The sequence below is a fragment of the Hemiscyllium ocellatum genome, chromosome 17 (genome assembly GCF_020745735.1).
Source record: "Hemiscyllium ocellatum isolate sHemOce1 chromosome 17, sHemOce1.pat.X.cur, whole genome shotgun sequence".
Classification (NCBI taxonomy): domain Eukaryota; kingdom Metazoa; phylum Chordata; class Chondrichthyes; order Orectolobiformes; family Hemiscylliidae; genus Hemiscyllium; species Hemiscyllium ocellatum.
The window spans coordinates 1,839,629-1,854,923 of record NC_083417.1 but is presented as its reverse complement, the minus strand read 5'-3'; the positions used below and the strand labels follow the sequence as shown (position 1 = coordinate 1,854,923).

General features: G+C 47.4%; 1 protein-coding gene across 4 annotated transcripts in view; it reads right to left on the bottom strand.

The window, feature by feature from the left end:
• The window catches only part of LOC132823847 (uncharacterized protein KIAA0513-like), a 119,621-nt gene extending 104,669 nt beyond the window's left edge, over nucleotides 1-14,952 (bottom strand). For 2 of the 4 annotated variants that reach the window (XM_060837909.1, XM_060837903.1), the window contains exon 1: nucleotides 14,807-14,952. The gene's annotated coding sequence lies outside the window, so the exon portion shown is untranslated. Of the gene's footprint in view, nucleotides 1-6,565; nucleotides 6,619-14,806 lie in introns of all 4 variants that reach the window. The other 2 variants (XM_060837904.1, XM_060837905.1) reach the window with 2 other exon arrangements.
• Nucleotides 14,953-15,295: the final 343 nt, after the last annotated feature.

Here is a 15,295-nt window from a genome sequence, read left to right as displayed (position 1 = left end):
TCGAACCCTGTCCCTGGTGTTTTGAGGCAGCAATGCTAACCACTGTGCTGCTGTGATGCCTTGAAAGTTCATCTGATTTGTTTCGGGGATGGTGGAAATGTAATCTGACGAGATCCTTGAGTTTCAAATAATGAGAAGTGATCTCACTCAAACATACAAAGTACTTAAAGGGATAAACAGGGAATTGCAGGTGAGTTGGGTAGTCTAGAACCAGAGGCTCAATTTAAAAACAAGGGAATTCATACTTAGATCCAAGATGAAGAAATTTTTTTTTATAGTCACTCATCAGCGGATGGTAAATCTTTGGGATTTTCTAATCCAGAGGGCTGTGGAAGCTCAGTCCTTGAATATGTTTAAACTGGAGATTAACGATGTGAAAGAATATGTGGTTAAAAATCACACAACACCAGGTTATAGTCCAACAGGCTTAATTGGAAGCACACTAGCTTTCAGAGCGACGCTCCTTCATCAGGTGATAGTGGAGGGCTCGATCGTAACACAGAATTTATAGCAAAAATTTGCAGTGTGATGTAACTGAAATTATACATTGAAAAATTGATTGTCTGTTGAGCCTTTCATCTGTTAGAATACAGTGATAGTTTCACTTCTTTCATGTGTAAATCACAAAACCCTTCTTTTTAAAGTTGCATTCTTGGGTTAGCTGCTAACAATGGTGATAGCTAGACAATATGTTGAAGGTGTTGGCCCCCTGTGTTCTCTGTCTATGACCTGATGTTTAGATTGATTCTAATCTAATAAGTGAGATAAGTGTTTTACATAAATTCATGCAGTTTTTGAGCTCAGAGTTCTACATGAATGTATGCAGCTTTTGAGCAAAGTGCAATGTCACTCTGCAAATACAAATTCACCCACAAAATATATGTTACGATTGAGCCCTCCACAATCACCTGATGAAGGAGTGTCGCTCCGAAAGCTAGTGTGCTTCCAATTAAACCTGTTGGACTATAACCTGGTGTTGTGTGATTTTTAACTTTGTACACCCCAGACCAACACCGGTATCTCCAAATAAAGAATATGTGGATACTCTGGATGCTCAGCAATGATCATACTGAATGATGAGCAGGTTTGATGATCTGAATAGCCTACTCCTGTTCCTATGGTCCTACCCTCCAAATTCTTCACAATATAGACTAACACACAACTTTTCTTCTAAAGTCTATCTCCTATCATTTCCACAATATCAAAAGCAAGTAGCAGTAGCTATAAGTCATTGGAAACTCAACAACTCCCTGAGGTAATCTACTGTAGTGCCTCAGAGGATTAAATTACATTCATCTAATGTTGCTAATATTCCCAAACAGGGGAGAAAAACATCAAGCTGTTTAACAACTTTCACACAACGACTAGGGACTGTTAGCAGTCTGTCACATTACACAGTATATATTTGCAATATTTTACAAGACACCACTGCAGCTTCTGACAGATTGAAAATTCAGGGTGAAACTGTAATACAGGCACATTTTAAATCCAAGTTGAAAATGCGTTGCTGGTTAAAGCACAGCAGGTCAGGCAGCATCCAAGGAATAGGAAATTCGACGTTTCGGGCATAAGCCCTTCATCAGGAATGAGGAGAGGGTGGCAGGCAGGTTAAGATAAAAGGTAGGGAGGAGGGACTTGGGGGAGGGGCGATGGAGATGTGATAGGTGGAAGGAGGTCAAGGTGAGGGTGATAGGCCGGAGTGGGGTGGGGGCGGAGAGGTTAGGAAGAAGATTGCAGGTTAGGAGGGCGGTGCTGAGTTGAGGGAACCGACTGAGACAAGATGGGGGGAGGGGAAATGAGGAAACTGGAGAAATCCGAGTTCATCCCTTGTGGTTGGAGGGTTCCCAGGCGGAAGATGAGGCGTTCTTCCTCCAACCGTCGTGTTGTTATGTTTTGCCAGTGGAGGAGTCCAAGGACCTGCATGTCCTCGGTGGAGTGGGAGGGAGAGTTAAAGTGTTGAGCCACGGGGTGGTTGGGTTGGTTGGTCCGGGCGTCCCTGAGGTGTTCTCTGAAGCGTTCCGCAAGTAAGCGGCCCGTATCCCCAATGTAGAGGAGGTCACATCGTGTGCAGCTGATGCAATAGATGATGTGTGTGGAGGTACAGGTGAACTTGTGGCGGATATGGAAGGATCCCTTGGGGCCTTGGAGGGATGTGAGTGTGGAGGTGTGGGCGCAAGTTTTACATTTCCTGCGGTTGCAGGGGAAGTTGCCGGGAGTAGAGGTTGGGTTGGTGGGGGGTGTGGACCTGACGAGGGAGTCACGAAGGGAGTGGTCCTTGCGGAACGCTGATAGGGGAGGGGAGGGAAATATATCCCTGGTGGTGGGATCCGTTTGGAGGTGGCGGAAATGACGGCGGATGATACGCTGTATACGGAGGTTGGTGGGGTGGTAGGTGAGAACCAGTGGGGTTCTGTCTTGGTGGCGGTTGGAGGGGCGGGGCTCAAGGGCAGAGGAGCGGGAAGTGGAGGAGATGCGGTGGAGGGCATCGTCGACCACGTTTGGGGGGAATCTGCGGTCCTTGAAGAAGGAGGCCATCTGGTCTGTGCGGTGTTGGAACTGGTCCTCCTGGGAGCAGATGCGGCGGAGACGAAGGAATTGGGAATATGGGATGGAGTTTTTACAGGGGGCAGGGTGGGAGGAGGTGTAGTCCAGATAGCTGTGGGAGTCAGTCGGTTTATAGTAGATGTCTGTGTTAAGTCGGTCGCCTGAGATAGAAATGGAAAGGTCTAGGAAGGGGAGGGGATAGAAATGGAAAGGTCTAGGAAAGGGATGGGATAGAAATGGAAAGGTCTAGGAAGGGGAGGGGATAGAAATGGAAAGGTCTAGGAAGGGGAGGGGATAGATCCAACCAGAGAATGACAGTCATAGAGGTCTACAGAACAGAAAAGGGCCCTTTGGCCCACCAATTCTGTGCCAGTCAAAAACAACAACCTCATATTCTAATCCCATATTCCAGCACCTGGCCATAGTCTTGTATGCTTTAGCATTACAACTGCACATAAATATATCGAAATACATCTGAAATGTTATGAGGTTTTCTTCCTCTCAACGACCCTCTGAAACAGCCTAGCTAGCCACTTAGCTGTATCAATTGCGATGATACAACCAGACAGACCACCTGGCATTGACCTTGATTCCAGAAAAGACAAAACGGCAAAAACAACCGCGCCGACCCTGCAAATTCCTCTTTACTAACATCTGGGGAATAGTGTCAAACTGAGGAGAGCTGTCTCAGACTAGTCTGGCAACATCCTGACATTGTCATACTCACAGAATCAGACTTTACAGGCAATGTCCCAGATACCTTTGTCACCATCCATGAATATTCTCTGCTCCACCAGCAGAGGTAGAAGCACAGTGGTACACAGTTGGGAATTTTTGCCCTGATGTTCTCAACATTGAGACATGAAGTCTCACGACTTCTGGCTAAACCTGGAGAAAGTGAGGACTGCAGATGCTGGAGATCAGAGTCGAAAAATGTGATGCTAGAAAAGTACAGAAGGTCAGGCAGCATCCGAGGACCAGGAGAATTGATGTTTCAGGCATAAGTCCTCATCAGGAATGTCAATCCTGATGATGGGCTTATGCCTGAAACATTGATCCTCCTGGTCCTTGGATGTTGCCTGACCTGCTGTGCTTTTCCAGTGCGACACTTCTCAATTCAGTTTAACCTGGCCAAGGAAACATCCTGCTAGTTACCAGGTACTGTCCTCCCTCAGCTGATGAATCAGTTCTTCTCCATATTGAACAACACTTTGATGAAACACTAAGGGTGACAAATGCTCAAAATGTTCTCTGGGTGGGGGATTTCAGTGTCCACAACCAAAAGTGGCTCGGCAGCATGATTGATAATACAGCTGGCCAGGTCCTAAGGACATAAGTGCTAGATTGTGTCTGCTGCAGGCAGTGAGGGAATCAAGAGGGAAAAACATATTTGACATCATCCTCATCAACCTGCCTGCCAGAGATGCATCTGTTCATGACAGTATTGATAAGAGTGAACACTGCACAGTCCTTGTGGAGATAAAGTCCCACCTTCACATTTAGAATACCCTCCATCGTGTTGTGTGGTACTATCACCGTACGAAATGGAACACACATCGTACAGATTTAGCAACTCAAGACTAGACATCCATGAGGAGCTGTGGGCCATCAATAGCAGCAGAATTGTACTCTAGCACAATCCGCAACTTCATGGCCTGGCATGTCCCCAACTAAACCATTACCATTAAGCCAGGGGATCAACCCTGGTTCAATGGACAATGCAGAAAATGTGTTGCTGGAAAAGCACAGCAGGTTAGGCAGCATTCAAAGAACAGGAAATTCAACGTTTTGGGCATAAGCCCTTCATCAGGAATGAGGGAAGTGTGTCCAGTATGCTAAGATAAAAGGTAGGGAGGAGGGACTTGGGGGAGGGGCGATGGAGATGTGATAGGTGGAAGGAGGTCAAGGTGAGGGTGATAGGCTGGAGTGAGGTGGGGGCGGAGAGGTCAGGAAGAAGTTTGCAGGTTAGGAGGGCGGTGCTGAGTTCAAGGGAATTGACTGAGACAAGGTGGGGGGAGGGGAAATGAGAACTCAGATTTCTCCAGTTTCCTCATTTTCCCCTCCCCCCACCTTGTCTCAGTCGATTCCCTCGGACTCAGCACCGCCCTCCTAACCTGCAATCTTCTTCCTGACCTCTCCACCCCCACCTCACTCCAGCCTATCACCCTTACCTTGACCTCCTTCCACCTATCACATCTCCATCGCCCCTCCCCCAAGTCCCTCCTCCCTACCTTTTATCTTAGCCTGCTGGACACACTTTCCTCATTCCTGATGAAGGGCTTATGCCTGAAACATCGAATTTCCTGTTCCTTGGATGCTGCCTGACCTGCTGTGCTTTTCCAGCAACACATTTACAGCTCTGATCTCCAGCATCTGCAGACCTCACTTTCTCCTCAATGGACAATGCAGGAAGGCATGCCAAGAACAGCACCAGGAATCCCGAAAATGAGGTGCCAACCTGGTGAAGCTACGAAACAATACTACTTAAATACCAAACAGCATAATCAGCTCAGCAATTTTACAATTAATGGATCATATCTGACCTTGGCAGTCTTGCCACATTCAGTTGTGAATAGTGGTGGACAACTAAACAATTCACCGGAGGTGGCAGCTGCACAAATATCCCCATTTTCTACGATTCTGGATCAGTGGTGCTGGAAGAGCACAGCAGTTCAGGCAGCATCCAACGAGCAGTGAAATCGACGTTTCGGGCAAAAGTCCTTCATCAGGCCCATTTTCTATGATGTAAGTGCTCAGCACATCAGTGCAAAAGAGAAGGCTGAAGCTTTCATAACAATCTTCAGGCAGAAGTGTCGAATGGATGATCCATCTCGGCCTCCTCCTATGGTCTCCAGCATCACAGATACCAGTCTTCAGCCAATTTGATTCACTCCATGTGATATTGAGAAATGGTTGGAGACACGGCTACTACAAAGGCTACGGGCCCTGACAATGTTCTGGTAACATTACTGAAGACATGCTCTAGAAACTGTGGCATCAAGGAGCCCAAGCAAGACTGGTACCAATGGTCATTCACCAAGGTTGGCATGGTGGCTCAGTTGTTACCACTGCTGCTTCACAGCGCTACACACATGGGTTTGATTTCAACCTTGGGTGAATGTCTATGTGGTAGCAGCACAACAAGAGGCCATCAATATAAGATAGCCACTCAGAAATCCAATAGGAAATTCAAATGAAACTTCTTCACCCATAGCAGAGAAAATGTGGAGCTTTATACCAGAGGGAGTGGTTAAACAAATAGTATAGACACATTTAAGGTGAAACTAGACAAACACAACAAGGAAATAAATGGTTATAATGGTAAATTAGAACAAGAAAGGGTGGTGATGCTGTTGTAGGTGGAATGTGAGTTTGTTTTAGGTAGCTGGCATTTGTTATCACCGACAGAATCTGTCCCAGCAACAGTCAGCGATACAAGGAAATGAAAGGAGAGGGTTGATTATTTTGCAATTCTCTACCACAGGGGAGTGAGGAAGTTCTATTATTCCACATGTTCAGGACAGAAACTAATGGGCTTCTAGAGACTAATATCATCAAGGGATATAGAGGTAGTGCAGGAAAGTGGCATCGAGATTCACCATCAGCTGTGATCTAATTGAATGACAGGATAGAACATGCTTGATGAGCTGAATGGTCTACTCATGCTCACAGTAGTTGTTCATACAGAGTTGGCAGAGTTCAAAAACTCATTAAATGGTCTATGGGTCAGAATAAAAATTAAGAAGATATAGAGAAAGCAGCTGATTGGGAAGCATTTCCTTCTATGCTTGAACTTGTGAGGAGGCAATAGCCTAGTGGTATTAGTGGACTGTTAATCCAGAGACCCAGGTAATATTCTTAGGTTCCAGGTTCAAATCCTGCCACAGTAGATGGTGGAATTTGAATTCTGTAAAAATTTGGAATTAAGAGTCTAACGATGACCATGAATCCATCGACAATTGTTGAGAAAAACCCACCTGGTTCACTAATGCCCTTTAGGAAAGGAAACTGCCATCCTTACCTGGTCAGGCCTACAAGAGATTCCAGACCCACAGCAATGTGGTTGACTCTGTCCTGTGGGCAATTAGAAATGGGCAATAAATACTGATCCAGCCAACGGTGTCTACATTCCATTAATGAATAAAGAAGTACGATTTTAAAGCGCCAAGCTGCTGCAACTCGTAAACCACACAATCATCACCTTCATGTGCTGAACTTGGAGGGCTCTGAAACAGATCACCATGCTTACTGCTCTGGAGTTGATCCTTTCCTTCCACAGCCCAAGGTGTTAAGAACAACTGCCCTGTATTCTTCCTCCCTGTCACCACCCCAGACATAGCCCCATCCCAGCCCAACTACATGACATGAGTAATGAACAGGTAATAACACATGTTACTGAGCAGAACACGTCAGCAGAATCAGACAGGCAGAAAATTAGTAGGAAAATAAACAATACCGGTGGAACAACTTTTGGCAGTCAGGAGCAGGATATCTGCCCTCAAATTCCACACCCAAAACTTAAGCTACAAAGTTTAAATTAGAACATAACTACCTACAGGCTAAATTTAACAAGCTATATACTTGTATCTGGTCTGGCAACTGGGTATATTACTTATGACATATCTTTGAGAAAAAAACTTTTTTAACATATTTTCTAATCAACCTGTTCAGAGATGTTACTACATCTCCCTCTGAGGGAGCTGGCATAGTACACGAGAAAGGAACTGGCCTCTCACTGTGCTTTCTATCATTCTCTGCTATTCATAGAATCCCTACAGTGTGGAAACAGGCCCCTCGCCCCGACATGTTCACACTGACTCTCCGAAGAGTATCCCACCCAGACCCATTCCCCACCCTTATTACTCTATATTTACCCCTGACTAATGCACCTAACCTACACATCTCTGAACACTACGGGCAGTTTAGCACGGCCAATTCACCTAACCTGCACATTTTTGGATTATGGGAGGAAACCGAAGCACCTGGAGAAAACCCAAGCAGACACGGGGAGAATGTGTAAACTCCACACAAACAATCACCCAAGGCTGGAATTGAACCCGGGTCCCTGGCGCTGTGAGGCAGCACTTTCTTTGCACCTTCCTATCTTACAGAATGTATGCTTTCATTGCACATTATTTTAAAAAGTCTTTTATGGAACAAGTGAGACCTCACCTTGGTTTTCTGACTCAAAGGTAGGGATACTACCACTGCACCATGATTTTATCATGCATTTATATTAACACAGTAACATCAACAGCAGCTGGGAATGTATAAAGTCTACACAAACTGCAGTTTTTGGACATATTTTCAGATCTGATTAATTCCTTCACAAAAAAACTGATATTAAGCTGTTTATCAAGGACATGGTTTTTGCATCATATAATCCACACCACCGCTATCTGCTGCCATGGTAGATTCTGTGTTACGTTAACACCAGAAAGCCGCCTGTTAAATAGAGGTTGAGGTCAACATTGGTTTCTTAGGGTCTTGTGGCTTCGGAGTAAAGGCCCTACTTCAAGACCACATAGGTACGGGGTTTAAGTCCCACCCATCCCAGAGGTGTGTTATAACCTGTCCCCTCTGGAACCTTCTACCTCCCCCACTTCCTTCTGACTCCATCCTCTCCCCTAACCCACCTCCTGTCATGTATTTACTCTCCCTCCTGACCTTCTTATCTCCAATGCTGCAATAATTTTTGAGCCTGAACTCTCCCATGTCATAGCCCTCTACCCGATGCACCAGGCTTTATTATCACATAGTGTATAATGGCAGACTATCTATTGTTAGCCACTAACAGTCTCCATTAACAGCTACTCCTAGCCAGATCTTTGTCTGTCCAACTATTCTTTTCTCTCTTTGGGCTCCATTCCCACCAATCATTTGTTCACTACTCCCTCCCCCCAAGAGACAATGAGGTCTGCAGATGCTGGAATCAGAGTCGAGTGTGTGTTACTGGAAAAACACAGCAGGTCAGGCAGCATCCGAGAAGCAGGAGAATTCACGTTTCGAGCCAGAATCCTTCATCAGGAATGAAAGGCTCCAGCCTGAAACATTGATTCTTCTGCTCCTCGGATGCTGTCTGACCTGCTGTGCTTTTCCAGCAACACACTTCTTCCTCCCACCCTAACGTCTGCACATAAACTGACATTTTCCTAGCTACTATCAGTTCTGAGGAAGGGTCAGTGGACCCATACATTAACTCTGATTCCTCTTCAGATGCTGCCTGACCTGCTGTGCTTTTCCCACAACTTCTTTTTTTGTTTCTAAAACTATTGAATTTGATATAGGAGTTCAGAAGTTGCAGGGTTCCCAAGCTGAAAATGGGTGTTCTTTTTTCCAGTCTCCACTGACCTTCGCTGGAGCACTGTAGCAGCACAAGCACGTTGGCCGGGGAACAGGGTGGTGTGTTGGAATGGCAGGCAACCAGAAGCTCAGGATTATGTGCGTGGACAGAATGTAGATGTTCTGCAAAGTGGTTGTCCGTTCTGAGCTTTGTCACACCAATGTAGAGATGACCACATTGTGAGCAGCAAATAGACTAGATTGTGATTTCTCTGCACTTCTCTCAGCTTCACCTGGAAGATGCATCTGGAGCCTTGGAGAGTGAGGAGTTTGCTGCTGAGTTTTTCCAGCAATTTCCAAATCTGTTTCTGACTTCCATCATTCACAGTTGCTTTTTATTTAGTGAAGTAACATGCCTGGTTCACTCACCTGCTGACATATTCATACTGTAAAAAATGAGGTCTGCAGATGCTGGAGATCACAGCTGAAAATGTGTTGCTGGTTAAAGTACAGCAGGTTAGGCAGCATCTCAGGAATAGGGAATTCGACGTTTCGAGCATAAGCCCTTCATCAGGAATGAGAGAGAGAAGCCAAGCAGGCTAAGATAAAAGGTAGGGAGGAGGGACTTGGGGGAGGGGCGATGGAGGTGGGATAGGTGGAAGGAGGTCAAGGTGAGGGTGATAGGCCGGAGTGGGGTGGGGGCGGAGAGGTCAGTAAGGAGATTGCAGGTTAGGAGGGCGGTGCTGAGTTGAGGGAACCGACTGAGACAAGGTGGGGGGAGGGGAAAATGAGGAAACTGGAGAAATCTGAATTCATACCTTGTGGTTGGAGGGTTCCCAGGCGGAAGATGAGGCGCTCCTCCTCCAGCCATCGTGTTGTTATGTTCTGCCGGTGGAGGAGTCTAAGGACCTGCATGTCCTCGGTGGAGTGGGAGGGAGAGTTAAAGTGTTGGGTTGGGTTGGTTGGTCCGGGCGTCCCTGAGGTGTTCTCTGAAGCGTTCCGCAAGTAAGCGGCCTGTCTCCCCAATATAGAGGAGGCCACATCGGGTGCAGCGGATGCGACCTCTTTATAGCCAACTGCCGCCGTGACATTAACCGACTCAACCTGTCCACCCCTCTCACCCACTCCAACCTCTCACCCTCAGAACGTGCAGCCCTCCACTCCCTCCGCTCCAATCCCAACCTCACCATCAAACCCGCAGACAAGGGAGGCGCGGTGGTAGTTTGGCACACCGATCTTTATACCGCTGAGGCCAAACGCCAGCTCGCGGACGCCTCCTCTTATCGCCCCCTTGACCACGACCCCACCTCCCACCACCAAACCATCATCTCCCAGACCATCCATGACCTCATCACCTCAGGGGATCTCCCATCCACCGCCTCCAACCTCATAGTCCCACAACCCCGCACCGCCCGTTTCTACCTCCTGCCCAAAATCCACAAACCTGCCTGCCCCGGCCGACCCATTGTCCCAGCCTGCTCCTGCCCCACCGAACTCATCTCCCAATACCTCGACACGGTCCTGTCCCCTTTAGTCCAAGAACTCCCCACCTACGTTCGGGACACCACCCATGCCCTCCACCTCCTCCAGGATTTTCGCTTCCCCGGTCCCCAACGCCTTATTTTCACTATGGACATCCAGTCCCTGTACACCTCCATTCCCCATCACGAAGGACTCAAAGCCCTCCGCTTCTTCCTTTCCCGCCTCACCAACCAGTACCCTTCCACTGACACCCTCCTTCGACTGACTGAACTGGTCCTCACCCTGAGGTGATGAGGTCATGGATGGCCTCAGCGGTATAAAGATCAGTGTGCCAAACTACCACCGCGCCTCCCTTGTCTGCGGGTTTGATGGTGAGGTTGGGATTGGAGCGGAGGGAGTGGAGGGCTGCACGTTCTGAGGGTGAGAGGTTGGAGTGGGTGAGAGGGGTGGACAGGTTGAGTCGGTTAATGTCACGGCGGCAGTTGGCTATAAAGAGGTCGCATCCGCTGCACCCGATGTGGCCTCCTCTATATTGGGGAGACAGGCCGCTTACTTGCGGAACGCTTCAGAGAACACCTCAGGGACGCCCGGACCAACCAACCCAACCACCCCGTGGCTCAACACTTTAACTCCCCCTCCCACTCCACCAAGGACATGCAGGTCCTTGGACTCCTCCACCGGCAGAACATAACACGACGGCTGGAGGAGGAGCGCCTCATCTTCCGCCTGGGAACCCTCCAACCACAAGGTATGAATTCAGATTTCTCCAGTTTCCTCATTTCCCCTCCCCCCACCTTGTCTCAGTCGGTTGCCTCAACTCAGCACCGCCCTCCTAACCTGCAATCTCCTTACTGACCTCTCCGCCCCCACCCCACTCCGGCCTATCACCCTCACCTTGACCTCCTTCCACCTATCCCACCTCCATCGCCCCTCCCCCTAGTCCCTCCTCCCTACCTTTTATCTTAGCCTGCTTGGATACTCTCTCTCATTCCTGATGAAGGGCTTATGCTCGAAACGTCGAATTCCCTATTCCTGAGATGCTGCCTAACCTGCCGTGCTTTAACCAGCAACACATTTTCAGACATATTCATACTGGAAATACATAAAGAATGCTGCCAGACACATCAAACACTGCAAGCAGTATGTTCGAACATGGACTTTAGTAAGGCGTTTGAAAACGTTGAATCTCCTGCTCCTTGGATGCTGCCTGACCTGCTGCACTTTTCCAGCAACACATTTTCAGCTCTGATCTCCAGCATCTGCAGTCTTCACTTTCTCTTGGTATGGAGGGTGCTAGTTATGAGGACAGGTTGAGTAGAGTAGGATTATTTTCATTGGAAAGGGGGAGGTTGAGGGGGGAACCTGATTGAGGCCTACGAAATCATGAGAGGTGTAGACAGGGTGGATAGCAAGAAACTTTTCCCAGTGTGGGGGATTCAATTACTTAGGGTCACGAGTTCAAAGTGAGGGGGGAAACGTTTAGGGAAGATATACGTGGAAAATTCTTTTTGCAGAGGAGGTGGGTGCCTGCAATGCGTTGCTGGCGAAGGTGGTAGGTACAGGATTGATAGCGTCATTTAAGATGTATCTAGGCAGATACATGAATGGGCAGGGAGCAAAGGAATAGAGATCCTTAGAAAACAGATGGCAGGCTTAGATAGAAGATCTGGATTGGTGCGGGTTTGAAGGACTGAAGGGCCTGTTCCTGCGCTGTATTGTTTTTTGTTCTTTGTTCTATAGTAGTCAGCACAATGGGATTGAAAACACACTGGCCAATTATGTGTTGTGAAAAAGGCACAAGTTCTTTGAGCATGCAGGGATTCCTGTTCATGTTCTGTTGCACATTGTTTCCACATGTTGAATAACTGTGATGGGTTTCTGGGGCATTGGCAGGTCACCTTTTCTATTTCAGTTAAGTTTTACTTCATTTCATTGCACTTTTTTGATTGACTGTACAATTGAATCACTTTCCCATGATGGTTAATGGTATCCCTCTGCTTTTATTGAACCACCTTAAACCTGTTGGTCTTGCTGGCGTAGAGTTCCACAGGTATTGATTGTTCACCTAAAACACACCTAAAAGGACACATTTGGTAAATTAAGCTACATGCTGAATAGTAGCAGGTTAAGCTAACCATAGAGAGCATCACAGATGATCTTCGTCCAGGTTTAGCCTGGTGTCTGTGTACATGGCAGGGGTTTTTGAATAATGACTAAGAGTGGCACCCTTTTACCTTTGACAGTGATTTCTACTGTTCTATTTAGGACAGACATTTTCTACTTAAATACTGCAGTCTACTGCCTGCTGTCAGTTATAAATGTTGTATCTAAGAGGTGGGAAGGCATTATATGAAATGACCTTGCAGTTTTCTATTTTCCAAAAGACATTTCTGACAGCTTTTCAGGTTTTTAATACAATGAGATTTTTTAAGATAATGTGATCAAGAAACATAACAGTCATTGCCTCTAACAACTAATGCTTTTCTGAATATTTCACCCATAGCTCTCCAATACCCCAAAGAGAGCTGAATAAACCCCTGCTAACACATCAGAATACTGCCTTCCATTACAACAGGATGGTGAGACTTGATATCGATCAGATTTGCTCAATTACATTTCACCAACTCATCTTCACAAACAAATGCAAAACAAAGAAATTTCCTCATTCCCTACAAGTGAGCCATCTTTCTTGATTTAGAAGACAATTTATAAGGATTCGCCTGCACTTTTAACCATGTCCACTTCAGCAAAAGCTTAATATTCTTTCAACTCCCAATAAAAAACAAAACAGTCTGTTTTTCCCCTTTTCCCCCCAAAAGTTCACTGCCTGCATTTGAGATTTTTCCATTTTTATTGTTTAAAGCCAACAAGAAAATGGCCCCAATCTTTATTGCTGAAAGTTTGGAACCAGTAACTCTCCAATAGGAGACTTGGAGGTCCGGTGTTGGACTGGGGTGGACAAAGTTAAAAGTCACACAACACCAGGTTATTGTCCAACAGTTTATTTGCCGCCGCACAACCACCTGAAGGAGTGGTGTTCCGAAAGCTAGTGCTTCCAGATAAATCTGGACTATAAACTGGTGTTGTAGGAGAGGCTGAGTAGGCGGGGCTTTTATCCTTGGAGCATTGAAGGCTGAGGGATGACTTTATAAAGCTTTATAAAATCATGAGGGGCATGGATAGGATGAATAGCCAAGGTCTTTTTCCTAGAGTAGGAGCATCCAGAACTAGACGACAGAGGTTTAAGGTGAGAAGGCAAAGATTTAAAAGGAACCTGAGGAGCGACTATGGCATAGAGAGGTGGTGTGTGTATGGAACAAGCTGTCAGAGAAGGTGGTGAAGGCTGGTACAATTACAACATTTAAAAGACATCTGCATGTGTACATGAGTAGGAAGGGTTTAGAGGGATATGGGTCAAATGCTGACAAATAGGAGTTGATCAGTTTAGGATATCTGAACAGCATGGGTGAGTTGGACTGATGGATCTGTTTGCATGTGACTTATTGGGGTTTGATTCTACGACCTGCTGAGTTTCTCCAGCACTTGGTGTTTGTTATTTCAGATTTCAAGCATCCAGGGTATTTTGCATTTGTTAATAGACCGGAATCTCTGTGGTGTATACAAAATGTAACTACCCAGCCATGAGGAATGCCATGCCTGCACCAGTCTGTGGTTGTGAAGATGGTGGATTCCAGTCAGGACCAGGGTCCAATTCAAGAACCAGATGCAGTTCGGTCCAGGGAGCATTCTGATTTAGGTCTGGTTCGTGGACTAGGGTCTGGTCTGATCCGGGACTGGGGTCTGGTTCGGGGACAGGGATCCAGTCTGATCCGGGACTGGGGTCTGGTTCGGGGACAGGGATCCAGTCTGATCCGGGACTAGGGTCCGGTTCGGGGACTGGGGTCCGGTTCGGGGACTGGGGTCCGGTTCGGGGACTGGGGTCCGGTTCGGGGACAGGGATCCAGTCTGATCCGGGACTAGGGTCCGGTTCGGGGACTGGGGTCCGGTTCGGGGACTGGGGTCCGGTTCGGGGACAGGGATCCAGTCTGATCCAGAACTGGGTTGAAAATGTGTTGCTGGTTAAAGCACAGCAGGTTAGGCAGCAACCAAGGAACAGGAAATTCGACGTTTCAGGCATAAGCCCTTCATCAGGAATGAGGAAAGTGTGTCCAGCAGGCTAAGATAAAAGGTAGGGAGGAGGGACTTGGGGGAGGGGCGATGGAGGTGTGATAGGTGGAAGGAGGTCAAGGTGAGGGTGATAGGCCACTGGGACTGGGGTCCAGTTCAGGGACAGGGATCCAGTCTGATCCGGGACTGGGGTCCGTTTCGGGGACAGGGGTCTGGGCTGATCCGGGACTGGGGTCTGGTTTGTTTCAGTGCTAAAACTCCGGCCTGTATTTCAAGTGGAGTCTGTGCCCCCCCATTCCCCCTCCCCGCTCCGGGACACACAGCAGTTCCCTCACAGCCCGACGCGCTGCAGCCAGCTGCCGGAACAGACCTATCTCACCGCAGCTGGGGTCCACTCCGGCCCGGCTCAGGCTCCGCGCTGCCCCCTGCCCATCTAGGCCCCCGTTTCCACGGTAACCGGCCCGAGATCCTCCAGTGCCCCCGAACTGTCTCCACCGCGTCCGCAGCCTCCGCGCTTGCGCTTTCCGGAGGGACGGCGGGGGAGAAATGCGCATGCTCTGAGCCAGGGTTAGGTCCTGGTGCCTGACAGAATGGCCAATACCACTGAAAGAACAAGATCTATCTGTTTGCAGCACAATCTTTACTCTGGAATTAATTTTTCTGCAAAGGCACTTAAGGATTTAGATGCTCAGACTTTCATGATATTGCACAGAATGAGGCCATTCAGGCCATTATGTCTACACTGCACCTCTTTCTTCAAAGTCCTACATATGTTTTTCTCGTAAATATTTAACCAATTCTCTTTTCAAAGTTGTCATGACCTTCCTACTTATTCGTGATTTAAGAAAAGCATCATTTA